This window comes from Sphaeramia orbicularis, chromosome 6 (assembly GCF_902148855.1).
Source record: "Sphaeramia orbicularis chromosome 6, fSphaOr1.1, whole genome shotgun sequence".
Taxonomy (NCBI): Eukaryota; Metazoa; Chordata; class Actinopteri; order Kurtiformes; family Apogonidae; genus Sphaeramia; species Sphaeramia orbicularis.
This window is the reverse complement of record NC_043962.1, coordinates 10,424,639-10,445,754: the sequence shown is the minus strand read 5'-3', so window position 1 is coordinate 10,445,754 and position 21,116 is coordinate 10,424,639. Positions and strand designations below refer to the sequence as shown.

General features: G+C 37.8%; 1 protein-coding gene across 1 annotated transcript in view; it reads right to left on the bottom strand.

Moving 5' to 3' along the window:
* The window catches only part of LOC115421520 (rab GTPase-activating protein 1), a 166,044-nt gene that overhangs the window by 17,951 nt on the left and 126,977 nt on the right, over positions 1-21,116 (bottom strand). The gene's annotated exons all lie outside the window — the stretch shown is intronic.

Genomic DNA, 21,116 nt, shown 5'->3' with positions numbered 1-21,116 from the left:
AGCACATTGGCCTGGAATAAAGTCTCAGGGGTTAAAGGGTTAACACATAAACACATTTTTGGAACCTTTACGTCGATCTTTAGTTGTAGTAAATGTTAGCAGAATGGCGTCGACGCTTATGCATATACGTTGGACTCTGCGTGACCTGGTCATTTTGTTAGTTTTCGTTAACGATAATAACCTTGCTATGCTCGAGGTAATTCTGACATGCACGTTATATACGCCACACTATACGCTGCGTCACCACCCCTTTGATTCTGAAACGCAGGTCCGCTGTGTAAAAGTCCAGCCTGTCTCATCTTTGTTACTCCTTGGCTGTGGAAATCCGTCAATGAGGATGAAGAATGAGGTACCTAAGGTTGAGGACTGGGTTGAGGTAATACACAATATTTATGTGATGGAAAAGCTAACTTTTTCTCTGAGACTGGAAGTGGAGAGATTTAAAAGAATTTGGGAAAACTGGATAGAGTACATAAAACCAATTAGGTCTGATTTTATCTGAGATGTACAGGGTGGGGAAGCAAAATTTACAATGAACATTTAGTTGTTTTTTCTCAGCAGGCACTACGTCAGTTGTTTTGAAACCAAACATATATTGATGTCATAATCATACCTAACACTATTATCCATACCTTTTCAGAAACTTTTGCCCATATGAGTAATCAGGAAAGCAAACGTCAAAGAGTGTGTGATTTGCTGAATGCACTCGTCACACCAAAGGAGATTTCAAAAATAGTTGGAGTGTCCATAAAGACTGTTTATAATGGAAAGAAGAGAATGACTATGAGCAAAACTATTACCAGAAAGTCTGGAAGATACTATTAAAGAAGAATGGGAGAAGTTGTCACCCAAATATTTGAGGAACACTTGCGCAAGTTTCAGGAAGCGTGTGAAGGCAGTTATTGAGAAAGAAGGAGGACACATAGAATAAAAACATGTTCTATTATGTAAATTTTCTCGTGGCAAATAAATTCTCATGACTTTCAATAAACTAATTGGTCATACACGGTCTTTCAATCCCTGCCTCAAAATATTGTAAATTTTGCTTCCCCACCCTGTATATTGTGGAAAAAACAAACAAACAAAAAATCCCTAGGTCATGCTACAGAGGCTTGGTTTGTTCTTGTCAATTATATTTGTGTATTTGTTTTGGTGTAATATATTCCCTGCACTGGTAACATAGTAAAACTCTGTCAGTGTAACCGGGCAAAATGTATGGTGGAATGCATAGAACCACAAAGTCCCGGGCATAATTTTATCTGTGTACTTGGAAAGGAATGGTCGTTCCCTAATTTGATTTAAAGTAAAAGAATGAAGATGTCTTTATCTTTCCTTTTTTTTTTTTTTTTATATTTTCTATTTTTTTGATTGTCATGTTTAATTTAAAGATATTACATTTGGAGGAGAGTGGAAAGAGAAAAAAAACAAACAAACAAACAAAAACCTCAGCCATTATGTACCAGCTGTATGTGGAATGTATTTTATAATGTTCAATAAAAAGATAATTATAAAAAAAAAAGAAAAGAAAATCTGTCAATGGTAGCGAAAAGGTGGGATCACAATCTCACCTTTTTTCTGGGATCTCTGTGTAAAAGTGGCTAAAGAGAGCTGCTGACGATTAACATGTTAAACTGTAGTTGTTGGATGTTAGAGGAAAAGCAGCGCCTGTTTGTCTGAGACATCCAACCAGCTGCTGCACACCAATGAGAAACCAACTTCTATCTCATGCCAAAGAGTAAACATGACAGTGGCTTGTAATGAAAACATGTGACACTCTGTCAGAACAGTATTTGTTTAATTTAGCACAAGGCCAAGACTGCGATTAGGGCTTGAAAGATGTTGTGATGTTGAAAAATGCAAAAGTAGAGGTCATGTGAAAAAAACAAAACGGCCGGGTGTAGGGCTGTGCAATTAATCGAAATTCAATTACGATTTCGATTATTACACGCAACGATTACAAAAATTATGTAATCGAGAAAAAACGATTATTAATTTTGAGTTGTTTGATTCACGCGCACGCAAGCTACCATGAGCTGCTCTGCCCCGCCCCCCTCTAAGCTACAGCTGCCAGCTAGCCGGCAGGTCCACCCCAAGAGGAAAGTTGTACCTAGCGGTCTGGAAAAATAGTAGGAGAATCACAGCAGAAGTGCTTGGTAAACAAAAAAGGCAAGTCAAATTCAATTGTATGGAATCACTTTGGGTTTGATGAAGAGCAAAAACCCATTACGTGCAAAAAGTGTTTCGTACTTGTGTCCGCACCGATCGGTAACACAGCAAACCTTTTTAACCATCTAAAGTTTAACCACTGCGACCTTTATCATAATCTTATGAAAAACTAAAACACATAAAAAAAACTCCGTCTACAACTTCGTCCGCAATGCAATCTTCAGTCTCCGAATCTCTTTACGCTGCAACTCCCGTATTAACCTAACTGAAACCTCACAGCACGCCACTGAATTTACTATGTTTCATACTACACTGAACATACTTGAATTTGCACTTTACTTGAATTTTTTTTTTTTATTGCTCTAGTTCTATGGCAAGTCTAGAGCAGTTTAATTCCAGTGCACTATTTGTTTACAAAAGGAAACACACTTGAATTTACAGTATACTTATTTGCATTCAAAGATTTTTTTGTTTCGTACAAAAGTGAACATACTTTGTTTTAATGGTTAAAAGCTTTATTTATGTTTAAAGAGTATATCTTACATTGTTTTGTAAGAAAAAAATAAACAACTTTAAGGTTAACAAATAATCGTTTTTAATAATCGTGATTTCAATTATTGCTAAAATAATCGTGATTATTTTTACCTCCGCCAAGGAGGTTATGTTTTTGCCAGGGTTTGTTTGTTTGTTTGTCTGTCTGCTTGTTTGTTTGTCTGTCCGTTAGTGTGCAACATAACTCAAAAAGTTATGGACAGATTTGGATGAAATTTTCAGGGTTTGTTGGAAATGGGATGAGGAAGAAATGATTACATTTTGGTGGTGATCGGGGGTGGGGGGGCCCACGGGGGGGGGGGGCACTGATCAGCCTTGGCGGAGGTCTGCGCTCTCCGAGTGCTTCTACTTTTTTCTATAATCGAGCAGCCCTAGCTGGGTGTCTGTCATGTGTAGGCGACGACAATTTGCTCCGTTGACACAAATTGTCGAGTTAATATAGTTTCCATTCATAAGAACCATAATGGGTCTGTTGGAACATAAAGGGTGGGTGTCAAGTTGGGTCCACGCTACAGTGGGGTGGGAATCGTTTAGACTGAGGTGGCTGGGTAACATCAGTCAGGTGGACACACACACACACACACACGCACACAGTCAGTAGAGTGTATTGTACGCTTGCTACAGTAATGGGAAAGTGTTAGCCAGGTAACATCAGACAGGTGACAGAGCTCAGGTTGCTTTTAAGATTATGTGCACATACACACATGAACACACACACACACATAGAGGGCGCATATAAAACTGCTGACACAAACACAGTATACACAGCTTCTAGCTCGGCCTAAGAAAATCCATATATTTCTATACATAAATGCATAAACAAATCCCTAATCAGCTGTGTGCCATTCGAACGCACTCCCAGAAACCTGAACAAAGAGAGTGATTATTACGTCTGTGCTCCAGCAGACACACATCATGCATAATTTAAATTCAATTACACTGCAAGAAGGAGGAGGAAACTGGAGAGAGGTGCACAGGAGACCAGTAAAACCATTTCCTTTGCAGTGACTCAGCAAAGTCACACCGACGGGGCTCAGTTTCTCAGCCGCTTCTGTCTTAACTAAGGTCTGAGCACATGGAGGCATGGGAGAAACCTGAAACCAGCAGCCACTTAGCACAGCTCAGGTGGAAGAGCAGGACGGCACCAGCAGGTGATCTCTGAACAATGGGCAAATGGATCCACTATGAAGAGTTAGGTTTGGAGAAATATACAGGGATTTACACTTTCAACGTTATGGTTAGAGGATGTGTGAGAAGTGTCATGTAGAAGGGAATCTTGTTTTTAATGTTTAGACCAGGGGTGTCAAACTCATTATCTTCCAGGGGCCACATTCAGCCCAATTTAATCTGAAGTAGGCCAGACCAGTAAAATAATAGCATGATAGCCAATAAATAATGACAACTCCAAATTGTTTTAGTGCAAAAAATAACATTCATTTATGCCCATATTTACATTTACAAACTATCCAAACAAAAAGGATGTGAATAACCTGAAAAAAATGACATTTGTTTAGAAATGTAAGTACAATTTTAGCAATATTCTTCCTCGAATTATCATATATATGTATGCATTACAGATCCGATCTACAAAGGCATAAAACATTCAGTAATGGGCAGAATATTGTTAAAATTGCACTTAATTTACCTCAGACATTTCAGGTTATTCATATTTTATTGTAAAAGGATAGTTTGTTAATGTAAACATTTTAATAAATTAATGTTTTTTGCACTAAATCAAAGAGAAAAAATTGGTGTTGTCATTATTTATAGGTTATTATGATACTATTTTTGAGTTTGATGCCCTAACTTGCACTTTGCAAATTCATCCCACGGGCCGGATTGGAACCTTTGGTGGGCCGGTTTTGGCCCCCGGGCCGCATGTTTGACACCTGGGGTTTAGACCATTCCTATTAATACCAGGGTTTCTGCAGGTATCAGCAAATCTAATTTAATGCTTTTTAAGGTCCTTTTTAATGCCACTTTAATCAAATTTAATGCCCAAGTCCGACTGCAGATACAGTTTTTTATATACAGGGTGTATAAAAAAAACAACAACAACATTTTGAAAAATTACCCCCAGTTCCGCATTTGATAATTTTTGGAATTTTCTTTTATGGATGTCGGTAGGTAGGGGATTGGTGGATACTTGTCCAAATTTACAGACCCAGGTTTTCATGCATGAGTGAGCAGGGGCAAATTGTGCAATCCAATTAAAAACTGGTTTGTGCAAAGTAGCGGTGGGATTTAAATCCAATCAAAGTTCATGGGAGGGGACAATGGGCATCCATCTTGTTTTCCACAAAATTCCCAGGTTACAGCATTAACACTTTGGCCACCATGTTAATTTCATTTCTTTACTGATGGCAGCTGTTCCTGCCTTTCAAAGTTAATTCAACTTGTTTAGGCCTGAAAATGTCACTGAGGACAGACCAAGTTAGAGTTAGGGTTAGGGTAGTGCTACTTCGCGCAAACCAGTTTTAACTTGGATTGCGCAATTTGCCCCTGCTCACTCATGCATGAAAACCTGGGTCTGTAAATTTGGACAAATATCCACCAATCCCCATACCTACTGATGTCCATACCAAAAAAAAAAAATCAAATAGTATCAAATACAGAACTAGGGGTAATTTTTCAAAAAGTGTATTTTTTTTTGATACACTCTGTAGTTTTACGACAGTTTACCGTCCACAGGCTTTAACCAGGTTCTGAATAGTTCCTCCTCCCATCACTTCTGCTGAAACTTGCATTTTCCCATTTTTCCAACATTTGCTTATATTCCCCCCGCTCTTTCGCCACAGCATGAACACACTCACAGCACGTTGCATTCCCAGCATCCGGTGTTGCGACTTCGTGTATCGACCATAAACAAAAGCCAATTAAAGGGTTCGGCCTGCCAATCATCACACTATACTTCCAATCAAATTATTAAATGTTTATAGAATCAAAATAAATCGTGAATAACAATGTTTTTTTTTCCATCAAGTGTATTTAATTATTTTAATGCTTCTGGACATCAAATTTAATGCTTTTTAATCCCATTTAAGGCCTTAATTTTCAGAAAATCTATTTAATGACCCTCATAAACCTTGAATATCATCATAAAACTGTAATTTAAAAGTTTATTACCATGATTTGGGAGCAAGATACATTCAACACAACACTCAAACTCATTTAAAAGATGAACTTTCTTATGAAAATGAAACGATAAAGTAGCACATACCATGGTTATACTTTTTTTTTTCAGTTAATTTTTTTTTTTTTTTTTTAAATTTCATCTTTTTTTGTTGCAATTGCAGTTCAGTTTCCATTAATTTTTAAAGCAGGTTTGCTAGTTCAGTTTTTTTGAGCTAGATTTTGTCTTTTTACTTGGTTTGTGCAGGAGATTTGACATTCAAAACACATGGGCACAAAAGGCTGATGTACTGTATGTAATGAGTCATTTTTTTTTAAAGCTTTCTGAACACACATTACAGTGGCTATCCTTTCTTTTGCCTGGTTTTTAATTCCACATTTTTCCCCCACACCTAATTGTTTTTTATTTAAATAGCTTTTTTATATTATATACACAGTATATACCCTTTTTTATATAGTATAAATACCTTTCATGTTGCAGTTTTCCTGTACAACACTGGAATATTTCAAGATGACAACACTTTCACCACAAAATATGGTCTATTAAATAAACCTTTTTAACTGAAGGACCACAGCGTGTTTTGTTTGCATGCATCTTTGCTGTGTTTGTCAAACTCAGTGATTACAATGATATGAAAGATTAGATTTTTTGATTTGTTCTACAGCTGAAAGATTGTATTGAATTTCCAACGTGGCACAATGGTGAAATCAGAGCCTCGACCACATGTTAAACAACAAATGAACAGAGAATACACTGACTGAAGGTGAGGATCTGATCTCAAACATGGACATGAAATCAGCCTTTCTGAAGTTTGCCGTTAACCAGGTTCATTTGACAACTCAGCCACGGGTTCTGCCTCTCACAACTGGAGACAAAGGACTCAGTCATTCTGAGTCGACCTTTACAGCTGCTCTCCCTCATCCTGTCCTCGGCAGGTGTTCCCACTAAGACACTGCATCCATCAGATACAATCTGAGATACGGGCCAAAGGAAGTGCTGGGGAGTTACTAAACACTTCTGCCGTGACAGTTCATTGAAAGTAAAACCACGTACAACAGGGTAGAAGTGATTTGATATCTGTATTACTTCTACTGCTAGTTATAAAGGACATGAGGGTAGGCTATTTCACTTTTCCCTCTAAAGGCTGCACATGCTGTTAATACTGTTTATAGACATACATACTGTTTTCATACTTATATATACTGTTATTCATAGTAATACATATGTTAATACTGTTAATAGACATACATACTGTATTCATACTTATATATACTGTTATTCATAGTAATACATATGCTACTGGTAATGCATACTATCTTCATAGGAATATATACTATTATTCATGGTAACACATATGTTAATAGTTTATAGAGATACATACTATACACACACACACACACATATATATATATATATTAGGCCTGTAACGGTACACGTACCGAACCGAACCGTTTCGGTACACACCTGTTCGGTTCGGTACACAGCTGTACCGAAACGGCACAGTCTGTTGAGAAAAAGAAAAAGGAACGAAAGACATTGTTTGATGCGGAACTTTAAATACGCGCAAGTTTCACACGGACATATTTAAGGACGCATCCATTGACCCGAAATACGAAATAGCAGCTGATATAAGGTAAAAAAAAAAAAAAAATATGATGAGAACCTGGAAGGAAGAGACTGAAGACCCTCCACCATCAGTACAGTCCAGTTTGGGATCACTTCAGGTCCCGGTGAAAGACAACAACGAGGAAAGAGACGGAGATAAGACGAACGCTGTGTGGCCCCTGGGAGCTACGGTAGTTCTAAAACACACTAGCTCTGTCTGTCTCTCTCTCACGCACGCTGTATACCAGAGGAATAGAACTCGGAGTTGGACGTTGAAAGTATATAAAAATGAAGTTTCACTTTCGTTTCACGCCAGCGTTAGTTACGTTAGTTATGGACCGGACCGCACCCCCCCGGCTCCGACCAAAAACAAACAAACAAACAAACCATCCCCCAGACAAATCGCACCTTGCATGTGCGCACACGTGTACACACACGAGTACACAAAGTGTCCTAAACAGTTTGTTCTCTGTCCTAAAATAAATGATTTGGTTAAGTTTGTTGTCAATGTTGCTCTTCAGTTTGTTAAAACAGAATACCAGTTTACCCTCCTGTTAATGGTGAACTACATGCAGAATTTTTTGGTTGATATTTTTATGCAGACTGTGAATTGACAGAACTGTGATTAGATTTTTGTTGTTTGTTCAAAACTACCTTTCAGGGAAAAGTGTTATACTAATGTTTAAAATACATTTAGTAATATTAATAATTTATTTTATTTTCTATTTGATTTATAGCAGCAGAATTATATTACTCCTATTTTTCTATACTCTATTGTGTCCAAAAATTGGAGGGAAAATGTTCAAAAATTCAAATGTATGAAATACATTTTGAGGGGTTTTCTTTCTTCCCGTACCGAACCGAAAAAAAACGAACCGTGGCTTTGAAAACCGAAAATGTACTGAACCGAAAATTTTGTGTACCGTTACAGGCCTAATATATATATATATATATATATATATATATATATATATATATATATATATATATATATATATATATATATATATATATATATACTGTTATTCATGGTAATAAATATGTTACTGTTAATAGACATACATACTGTCTTCATAGGAATATATACTATTGTTCATGGTAATACATATATTAATACTGTTAATACTGTTAATAGCGATACATACTGTATTCATAGGTATATATACTATTATTCATGGTAATATATATGTTAATACTGTTAATAGACATACATACTGTTTTCATACTTATATATACTGTTATTCATAGTAATACATATGTTAATACTGTTAATAGACATACATACTGTATTCATACTTATATATACTGTTATTCATAGTAATACATATGCTACTGGTAATGCATACTATCTTCATAGGAATATATACTATTATTCATGGTAACACATATGTTAATAGTTTATAGAGATACATACTACACACACACACACACACACACACACACATATATATATATATATATATATATACATATATATACTGTTATTCATGGTAATAAATATGTTACTGTTAATAGACATACATACTGTCTTCATAGGAATATATACTATTGTTCATGGTAATACATATATTAATACTGTTAATACTGTTAATAGCGATACATACTGTATTCATAGGTATATATACTATTATTCATGGTAATATATATGTTAATACTGTTAATAGACATACATACTGTTTTCATACTTATATATACTGTTATTCATGGTAATACATATGTTAATACTGTTAATGCTGTTTATAGACATACATACTGTATTCATAGGTATATATACTATTATTCATGGTAATACATATGTTACTGTTAATAGTGATGCATACTATCTTCATAGGATTATATACTATTATTCATGGTAATACATATGTTAGTACTGTTAATACTGTTAATAGAGATACATACTGTCGTCAAAGGAACATATACTGTTATTCATGGTAATACATATGTTAGTACTGTTAATACTGTAAATTGAGCCTATTCATGTTTTATCCACTTATATTTTTTATTCTATTAAGCTTTATTCTAATGTTACTTTGTTAAATTGTAAACGTTTTTATTAAATTTTCTCATCATATTTTTTAGCTTTTGTAATTTTATATTCACTCTATTCTTATTTCAGTAGCACTGGTGTTTAGAAATACTGCTGCACTGACTGGAGTTGCACTTCTAATTTCACTGTACACACAATGACAATAAAAGCTATTCTATTCTATTCTATTCTATTCTATTCTATTTCTCGTACTTGAAAAACAAACAAACAGATGGAGATGAAGGATGCAGAAAGTATTCACTACCATATTCAACCTCTTCCTCACATCAGTAGCAGTCTGCGGTAAAATCAAAGAGATGATTCTTCCTAGAAATATGTTTGTCCGAGTTTGTTATGACTCTTTTTTAAGTCCAACCTCCATGCTACACCTGGCAGTCTTTAACACTTGGTGCGTCACTGTATGCCACTTTTAAAGATATCATTGTAAAATATTTCAGAGGCATTAAAATTCCCTCTCAACAGTTCTGAAACACCAACAGATAAATGGACCAAAAGTACAATGTCCATTTTTGAGCCATAATCACAGAATAGTGTTAATTTAATCAGTAAAAGTGCTTTGTTTGCTCCGAAGTAGGATACTAATATGACCTAGCTTAGCACTCAGATCAGTGATTTCAGATGATTGTCACTGTGTGTCATAACTGTAGAATGCTGTAGAATACAATTATCATTTTCAGATTTCTGAAATATTGTGCGATTGTTAGCAGAAGGTAGTGCCTATGCTCTGGACACTACTTTTATGATACATTGCAGCAAAATATGAATCAACCACTATATAATTATTATCACTTTATACATAAAAATGAGTAATTCTGGTTGAAAGATACATAATGTACTTGGTTTGCTTCACCAGTCGAAGCTGCCATGCACGGTTACTTTGAGTCTTCTAGTTTGGCCACCATCCAAAACATGTATGCTAGGTTAATTCTCCTGTCCGTGGCCTTGACCGAGGTATTGGTTTAGATCTATAGTTGGTCCCAGAGCGTCCTCAGTGGCAACCCACTGCTCCTAGAGTGTGCTGGGATGGGTTAAATTTCCCTACAGAGAAAATAAAAGTAAGCTTTACTTTTATTTATTATGTACTAAGCTAGCTAACGATTGTTACCTTGAAGTAACCAAGGCTGGTGTGAATGAAGCTCTAAGATACATGTTGTACAATTGTTCTACAAATGTACTTTAACTTTTTGGACTGAATATTTACTCAGTTCTTATGGTTATTATAATGTCATGAAATGTCAAGTCTTCAGACATTCTCAAATGAAATGCAACACATTATTTCATAGTATGTTGATATCTGTCCATGGTCGCAAAGGAACTTCCAAAAGTCTGTATGTAACTAGAATCATCAGGTGGTACCGTATCACTCTGGCCTCTACAAAACTGAAAAGTGGTATTTTTTACAAACATGAGCTTAGTGTCATTGGCGTAGCTCACTGAGAGCAGACGAGTCGAATGTTTTTCTAAAATGACACAATGAATCAGTCAACAACATGTATGGACTTTATCTTCATGACAACTGAACCCAAATCCAAACAGAACAAATGCACAACAGACTGAGTGTAAACCTAACTTCAAAACATTTCCTCACAGGTAAGGTATGACGCGTTGCCAAGCGTACAGTAAACCTCAATGTACAAACATCTGTATTATCTGTACGTGTGAGGACTTAGAATCTCTGTTTTTCATTGATCCTGGCTCTATTCACTTTCACCCTCTCTGAACTTTGACTTTTTTCTGTTCACTCTAGTTCCTGTAGTCAAACTAAACCCCTTTTATTCAGATGTTAGATAAGCAACAACTCTAAACATGGTGAAATCTCCACGTTTCCATCTTTTCTGTGAGGAATGACAGGTCTCTTTGTTCCACTTGAAGAAACACTGACCTCACAGGACAATTTATTTTCAATCTGTTGTATTTATCGCAGCGGGGAAAGCCTCTCCATTCAGCTGTTAAAAAAACAGTGAGGTGTGGTCCATTCATGGTTCACTCGCTTTTACATTTATACCTGTTAGCTTTTGTTCACCTTTGTAGATAAACAGTGAGGCGTAGGCTGAAGCTGCCATTCATTTCTGCTGTTCCGCTGCCTTGAGGCTGACCCCACATCTCACTGCAAACCTCAACCATTAGCTCTGTTTACACATGTACACGTCCTGCTGTAACAATGTGATGAATGTTTCAAGGGTTTACCATAGCTGAAGCAGAATTCCTCTGGTCAAACTGTAATAACCAGTGTTCAGAGTAATGCACAGATTACTTTTTGTTCTAACGCAGTAGTGTAAGGCATTACTAATACCTTTTCTAGTAATATTTTACTCAGTTCATGTTCAATAGTGCTTGCGTTACAACACACTTTACCATAATTTAATTGCTCAAATGACCGTGAGACCTTCAGGAATCAAAAATGCGTCGGTAAAGTTCTATTTCCTGTTGGTGTTCAGCCACTGGGTGAAGACGGCAGTAGACGGTCCATTGTCCACATGGATGTATGCGCATTACTAACCCTAACTCTGCTTTAAGAAGCTAGTTAGCATGATCCCTATGATTATGACAAGGTAAGCTAACGTTTCTGCAACTAGCAAGAAGTTGTTATTGATTTTGGTTTTATCTACTGGCGTCTTCGGTGCCACACCCCCTGTTTGAACATGTAAAATGTTGAAAAAAATGCAAGCTTTTCTGCTGGGATTTGAACATCGTAGATCGTAGCATTACTTATCGAGGTGTCTGTCCACATGTACTTGGGGCGCAAATTTATGCGTCCCAAGGCTCTCCTATCTCTTACATTGTGGGGGGTTATTATTTGACTTAGGGGGTTGGGTTCTACTGTGCACACACCATATATGACTAGAGTCTATATGTAATTCAAAAGTAATACAGGAGTCATGTAACTAGGGATCGGAATCGATATGAATTTAACGATTCCGATTCCATTAGCGATTTTGCTTATCAATCCTCTTATTGATTCTCAGTGGGTGAGGGAATAAAAGAGTACAAACAGGTGTGTTTGTATTAACTGTCTTTTATATTTCCATCTCTACACAAAAACTATAACATATACAGTTGGCATAAATAATAATAACAGATAACGCCAGGCTCGGTTTGGGGGGGGGGGGGGGGGGGGGGGGGGGGGTACAGTGAAAGTGAAACTTACGACGCTTTACTAATTCCTCTATTGCCAGATTTCCACTTCATGGAACCGGTTCAACTTGGCCTGTCTCCCGTTGTTTCCTTTCCCCTACCTTCGGAAACTTGTATTTGAGGGGGTACAACGTTTGTTGCCCGCACCGGAACCGCTAAGCAGCGAATCAAATACGTGTCATTCCAGTAAATGAGTCACATGCTGTGGACAAATGTTTGAACAGACTGGAGGGATTTCACCATTTTGGAGAAATAGAAGCTTTGACAGTGTTCCAGTGGACCTGATGTCGTCTTTTTAGACCGTTTCTGCCTCAACACCATGTTGGCTACATTCTGACCAAAACAATACAGCGTACGTGTGACATCATTGCGCATGCACAACAAAGGCGGAATCGTTAAGCAGGCAGGCAAACGATTCCAAGGAATTGAGCTACTGGTAACCGGTTCTCAAAAACAACCGGTTCTCGACTCCCATCCCTACATGTAACGCATTACAATTCTGAGACAGTGATATTGTGAGGTAAGGAATTACTTTTAAATAACAGTAACAAGTAATCTGTAATGGATTACAGTTTGGAAGTAACTTGCACAACACTGGCAATAAGGTAACTAAACTAGTAGGGTAAATAGTGACTGTAGTCTACATTGATGACGTTCGCTTTGAAGTGAGGATGATGAGTAGTTGATGAAGGGGAAATAAAGTTCAGCTCCAGTTGAAACAGTTAATTCACCTCCACTGTTTGTCTGAGAAACCTTTGAGGCTGTGGTTTGACACGTTCTTCAGAAAGTCAATTGTTTCTGAGGCTGGAGGCGGACTCTTTGATCCAGTAAACTCCCGGTGTGGTGTGGGATATCAGTGCAAGTCTGCTGAATGTTATCATTCACGTGGAGAACACTGTACTACAGTGGCTGTCAGCTGAAAAACCCCAAGAAAAAACATGCAACAGCTGGCCATCGCTGGGAAATCTGGAGTGATGTCATAAATGATTAAGATCAAAGTGGTGTAGTGTGTCAAGGGAGGACGCACATATCTAAGCTGACACGGTCTAACTGATCTCTGGTCAGTGTTTGTAAAGCACCTCGGTGCCAAATGAGGATATTGAAACGTAACAGGTGGGAACAGAAGACTGTGATGATGGAGCTAACATAACATAATAACTACTTAAACATTGGTTAAAGGAATAACAAGTTGAGACCAGACTTCTGCAGGTTTTTAAAATGGTACACAATGGTTGTACCTGAAACATTGTGCAACAAGTGTTAAGAACAGGTTATCCCAAATATCACCGTATCTACATATAATTAAACTGTCTCAGAGGGGAAAGTAATTATATACTTCTTTTCAGAGACGACAAATTCACATCATTAAGAATAAAGACAGATAATAAGGTTTTTGTTAAATTAACACGTAGGAGTTAATTTTTAAAGAGAAAAACAACCTCTGAACAGTATTCTTCACCTCTTTCAGCAATAACAACAAAAGAACACAAATGCTGGTCAACCGGTTACAGAAATAAACACAGATGATTATCCTTCACTTATACATTTTCTATGACTGACTTTGAAGTAAAGGGATAAAAAAGCTGTTATCAGGGGCTTATCTCTACAAATATAAGGCAGAAATAATCAGTCTGGGAATCGTAAGTCCTATCATAAGCACCTTTTACACATGCGCAACACAGACGAGCTGGAAACACTCAACAACCACTGCTTTTAACGCAAATGTCTAATAAGTCAATCACTCAGTGCATTTGGGACTGCAGATAAGGTCAAGGTGATCTGCTGGAGTTCAACCTGTGATTCCCTGTTAAGACGAACGCTGATTCAAAGGATTTTTAAGTAAAGTAAAGTAAATTTTATTTATAGAGCACTTTTCACAGACAGAGTCACAAAGTGCTTTATCAATTCAAATCAGAATCAAATTAAGTTTACAGAGACCCAACAGAATCCTTCAGGAGCAAACACTTGTGATTGGTGACAGTGGCGAGGAAAAACTTCCCTTTAACGGGCAGAAACCTCGAGCAGACCCAGACTCCTGAAGGATGGCTGTCTGCCTTGACCAGTTGGGGTTAAAGAGAGAGAGAGAGAGTAAAGGAGGAGAAAAAGAGAGAGCGATAGAGATATAGAGAGACTGGGGGGGGGGGGGGGGGGGATGACACATGGAGTACGTTATGATGAATACATAGAGTGTAATCAGTCTGTGGTGGTCCTGGGTCAGGTGGGAGACTAAAAAGCCTTTGTGAACAGGAGGGTTTTGAGGTGTTTCTTAAAGCTCTCTACAGAGTCCATGGACCGTAGGTGTAGAGGCAGGTCATTCCATAGACGTGGTGCCACAGCTTTAAAAGACCTGTCACCGCGTGTGCTAAAACAGGTCCGTGGAACCATCAGCAGGCGCTGTCCTGAAGACCTCAAGCTACGAGTTGAGCTGTAGGGCTGGATCAGGGAAGCAATATATGCAGGGGCCTGGCCATGTAGGGCCCGGAAAGTTAGCACAAGAATTTTGAAATGAAGACGATATAGAACAGGGAGCCAGTGGAGAGATTTAAGGATGGGAGTGATGTGGGTTCTCCTGTTTGTGCGGGTCAGGAGCCTGGCAGCAGAGTTCTGGACAAACTGTAGACGGGCCAGCTCCTTCTTGTTTAAGCATGTAAACAGGCTGTTGCAGTAGTCTAAGCGAGAAGATACGAAAGCGTGAACGATCATCTCGAGCTCATTTGTGGACACCATAGATCTGAGTTTGGAGATGTTGCGTAGGTGGAAGAAACAGTTTTTGACTAGGTGTTTGGAGTAGAATTCTAAAGACATGTCCTGGTCAAAGATGACACCCAGATTCCTCAGTTTTGTCTTTACCGAGGAACTCAGGTCTCCAAGGTGATGTTTGATCCCTGGGATTGCACTATCCGGGGCAATGATGAGGGTCTCAGTTTTGCTGGAGTTCAGCTGGAGGCTGTTATCATTTAGCCACTGCTTCAGCTCTGACAAGCAGTTGATTAAGGAACTCAGTTTGTGGGGCTCAGAGGAGTTAAAGGAGCAGTATATCTGGATGTCATCCGCGAATAGATGATAGGAGACATCACTATACTGTTGGATAATGTGGCCAAGTGGGAGGACATAGAGTAAGAATAGGACTGGTCCCAGGACAGAGCCTTGGGGCACACCACACAGTAGATCCGCTGAGTCAGATTGGAAGTTGTTTATTGACACAGTGAAGCTTCTGCCGGTCAGGTAGGAGGAGAACCAGTCTAGCACATGACCTGACATCCCTACCAGGTCCCTCAGTCTCTCAATCATTATGGTATGGTCCACTGTGTCAAAGGCCGAGGAGAGATCTAGCAGGACCAAGACCGTGGATTTCCCGGAGTCAGCCGCCATCAGGATGTCACTAGACACTTTTAATAGTGCGGTTTCTGTTGAGTGGCGTTGTCTAAACCCAGACTGAAAAGTGTCATAGATCTGGTGTGTCTCCAGAAAAGCTGTAAGTTGTTTAGACACTGCCTTCTCAAGGATTTTGGCCAATAGGGGGAGCTTTGAAATGGGCCTGTAGCTTTTGAAGTCTGTGGGGTCCAGTGTGGTTTTCTTTAGTTTAGGTTCTATGATGGCCTGTTTGAAGGAGCTGGGAAACAAACCAGTTGAGAGCGACAGGTTAAAAAACTTTGTGACCCATGGTCCAATAGTGTCAAAGACACCGACAAAGAGCTTATGGGGGAGGATGTCTGCAGAGTTGGAGGAGGGTTTCGTTTTGGATAAAAGTGCTGAGATGTCCTCCAGTGTCACAGGGTCGAAAGAGGACCAGGTTTGCAGAGGGGGATCAGATAGGGTCATACGGCCAGAGGGTGGTGGGATATTGTGTTTAATATCCCTGATCTTGTCTGTGAAGAAGTTTAGGAAGTCATTGCTGTCAGCTTTACAGAGCACAGGGGCAGCAGGGACAGCAGGGGACACAATGGACTGGATTGTGTCGAAGATTACTTTGGGGTTTTTCTTGTTTGTGGCTATAAGTTTGTGGAAGTAGCTGGATCTTGCCTCCTTAATCATTTTATTTAATGAGGTTATGAGATCTTTAAGATGTAACCTGTGTACTTCCAACTGGGTTGATTTCCAAAGACGCTCAGTTTTGCGACAAGTTCTCCTTAGGTTTAAGATGTTTTCATTTATCCAGGGACAAGACCACTTACGAGTGACATTAGTTTTCACGGGAGCCACCTGGTCAAGAATAGAGCTGCAGTGTGTGGCAAAGCACTGGATAAACTCATCAACATTGGGACACTCATTAAGAAGACTAGGGTTAAACAGGGCACGGATTTTTTACTGTGTATTGGTTGTTGAAGTCAGATGGGCTCGTCTAGGTACTTCAGAAACTGATGATCTGATGAAGATAGGCTTATCATTTGAATCAGGTGTGTTGGAAGAGGGATACATCTAAAACTTTTTATTTAAGTTACTGTTTGGAGGTATGGGGAAACACATATACAAGTTCATTACATAGAATTTTTCTACTGCAAAAAAGAGCAATAAGAATTGTTCACAATGTCGGTTTTCGGGAACACACAAAGCCACTATTTTTACAATCTAAAACTTTAAAACTCATTGACCTTGTGGAATTCAAAACTATTAAAATAATATATAAAGCAAATAATAATTTACTACCGGGCAATATTCAAGAAATGTTTTGTGAAAGAGAGGGAGGCTATGATTTATGAGGAAAATTAAATTTAAAGATTCATAAAGTACACACCACATTAAAAAGTTTCTGTATCACCATTTGTGGAGTAAAACTGTGGAACAAATTGTGTGTGGAGATAAAACAAATATCAAACATAATTCAGTGTAAAAAAAGATTTAAAGAATTGATTCTTGAGAGGTACAGTATTTAATAATGACAATGAGGCTTGTTTGTTTATGAATGATGTCGTACTGATAAATCTGCTGTAATTACGGAAGAGAATGTTTGATTTGTTGAGTCTGTTTGTATGACTGTACTGACATGAACATACTGTTGTGGATAATTCAGTTACTGCATTGTGGATTGTTGTGGTTCGATGCTAAAATTAGGGAAATAGTATAGGCTGATTGTTGTATTAAGTTAATGATAAAGGTGTAAAAGCACTGAGGGGTAGGATTAAATAAGTTTATACTTCTTCCTACTCCTTTTCGACCATGCAATATTCAGACTTGTATGTGCTTGAGGATAGATTCTATCCATTTGAATGTTATTTTGCTTATGTCTTGATTTGCTTTGTTTTGTCTTATTTTTTCTTGCATGTTCGAAATAAAACAAAACATGTAGGATAATAGATCTGAAGGACCAGGGTTGGTGACCCCTGCTGTAGACTCTTTTATATTCGTATACCTGCCTTTTGCACCTGCTTTTTATCTGTTTTTAATGTGTTTGGTTTCTGTTTTTATCTGCTGTACACTGTAAAAAAAAAAAAAAGTAAAAAAACGATAATATTCCGGCAGCTGGGGCACCAAAAAAATACTGTTAAATAATGGAAAATAACCATCTCATAAAAATACGGTAATTTTCCATAATTAAAATACAGTTTTTTGCCCTAACTTTACATGAGATTTTGCTTTTTTTTTTTACCTTTTTAATGTTTAATAAAGAATATTTACATGTATTAAAACCATCAAATTACCTATAAATATATACATAAAAAATTTTGAATGAGACTAAGTTGTACAATCCACTGATAAAAACTGTATTTGGACAGTTTATCAGTGCTTATACATGTTATACATTCACAAAAACACGTTTATTCAACATTTTTGTTGTGAAACCTCGTGTAATTACACAAGATATTTGTCAATTAAACAAGTCTTGTTAAACTTACAGAACAAATACTTCTTTTACAGTTAACCGTCAGTAATTTTATCTTTTTTTTTTTTTTTTTTTTTTACAGTATTAAACTTTAAATTAATCGTTTAATCTCATAAATAGAAAATAAATATTTGTGAAATTACGATACATTTGCAAATATATTTTAACTGTATTTTTCTGTGAAAAAAGAAAAAAAATTCCTTTAAAAAAATGGAAATTTTATGGTTATTCACATTTAAGAGTTTTTTCATGTCATTTTACATTTGACGTGTAAAATCACAGTCTATTTTTGTAATTCCATTAATATGTTCCTGTATCTTAAAAATACAGGAAAAATCTGTAAAATAAACAGTGAAAATTCTGTTTAACCCTTTCATGCATGAATTGTGAGAACTATAGTAAAGATTTTTTTTCCTGAGTGTTTTTATTCCTCTTTAGGCATGAAAAAAACACAATGTGATTGAATTTTTTTTAATGAACCTATTTTCCAAGGAGCTACAAAAATGTCCACTCAGCTGGACACCAGTGTTTAATTTTTGAAGCAAAGAAACATGTAGGCTATTTAAAACGCAATATCAGAAGGTGATTTACAGTGTGAAAACTATGAAATAAAAACATTTTTAATGCAGCCAATCTGAAGTTTTCTCACATTTTATCATACTCTAATATTAGTTATTACTCATTTCATGGAGGTAATATACAAAAAACCTTTTTGTTTAAGAAAACTGTTAATTACAGTCTAATAACAATTAGCAATCGATTTACACTCAAACATATTATTGCAGATCAGGTTTATCAAGAACAGCAAAGTTACAGTAATGGTATGAATTGTAGTGTATGGGATGGTGCACAAGTGTCCACTGTGTTGAATGATATGGAACTAAAACAACAAAACCCATGAATATACAAGCGAACAGCTGTAGAATAGATGTCCACTGTAGTGACCAGTATGCATGAAAGGGTTAAATTACAGACTTTTTTTTACAGTGTATGTAAAGTGTCTTTGAGTACTATGAAAAGCGCTACACAAATAAAACCTATTATTATCATTATTATTCTTACACTATATGGGTTACGGTAAACATCCAGCTCATAATTTGTTCTCGTATTTCTGCTCCTTGTCTTTATATTGTCAGTATTATCCAGGTGTATCCTAGGATACAAGTCAAGTGACAGATGAGTGAACCGTCCTATAATCTGAGACGCCTTCGTAGGTGTGATTTGTTTGTTGTCGTCAGGGGAACGAAGGCATCACTGAGCAGATTTATGCACCAAACACTGCAGCACTAGTCTCTTTGTTTCTTTAAATAGGATGAGCTCTTTATGTGTGTGTTTGATCACTCATCCGTCCTGTATCCTCACTCCGCTGTTACATAACACCCCTACACCTGCATCTTAACAATAGGAGAAGGGGGGTGTACGAATGTAGCGCATCCACGAGTCTGCCTGACCGACCTCAAAACTTCAATCTGAACGGGCGTGTTAGGCGCCGTGTTTTGGTATATGAGGCATGTGTAAGTCAAGTACACGTCAGTGCGCAAACAAACAAGCGCGATAGAGAAAACACAAGCTGGCATATTAGCTTCGGCAGTGTGCACACATACGTGACACATGTGTACCCAAACATAGCTCCCCTGGGAGAGGTGTCGATGTGGGTATGGGACGGGACGGTGGCTCCCACACCGCTGAACATACACCGGATCAGATGACAAGCTTCAGCTGACACACAAACACACACTGTATAGACGCAGATGTGAAGCACTTTCCTGGATCTTTATGCCTCCCAAATGTTTACACACTGGACAGACTTCTCACCCTTTGTCCTTAGAGACGCAGCACAAAAAAAACAAAACAAAACAAAACAAAACAAAAACACCGTCCGTGCGTTTACATGACAACTTTTATTCCTGGTTTAATCTGATTAAAGGTTAGATCCTATTTCAGATGCCCATGTAAACACCTTATTCCAGTTGAAAAAGAATAGTTCGGATTAAATTTAAACCCAAATAAAGTCACTGGTTTAATCCACTTTTTATTCTGAACTAAATTCTTCCTGGGACATGTAAACCCTTTATTCCGTTTGGACTTTACTCCTGCCATTCTGCACATGCTCGTTGTCTTGTCCCGTCACGATGACGCACACATTCTGCGCTGGCGGAAGAATATGCAATGCAGTCTAGTCTTCCCAAACCATTCCAGTGGGCTATTCTGATGGGATCTACCAGCCTGGAAAACCCTGAAGGAAGAGTTCACCACCTGTTTTTTATTAATTCATTTGTCATGCACTAATGGGGGGTGGCTGTGGCTCAGGTGGTAGAGTGGGTCGTCCAATAACCGAAGGGTTGGCGGTTCGAATCCTGCTCTGTCCTCGTCAGTCCACTGTGTCCTTGGGCAAGACAATTCACCCTGTGAAGTGTCTTGTCCCCCTGTCCCAGGGCAGCTGTGGCTACAAATGTAGTTTACCACCACTAGAGTGTGAATGTGAGAGCGAATGAATAATGGGTTAATAATGTAAAGCACTTTGGGTGTCTAGAAAGGCGCTATATAAATCCAATCCATTATTATTATTATATTAATGAGTTCGATAAGTGGGCAAATCAGTTTGTACTGCAGTGCACCGATTGCCTTGTTCTCGCAGCCCTTCCGTTAGCTTAGCT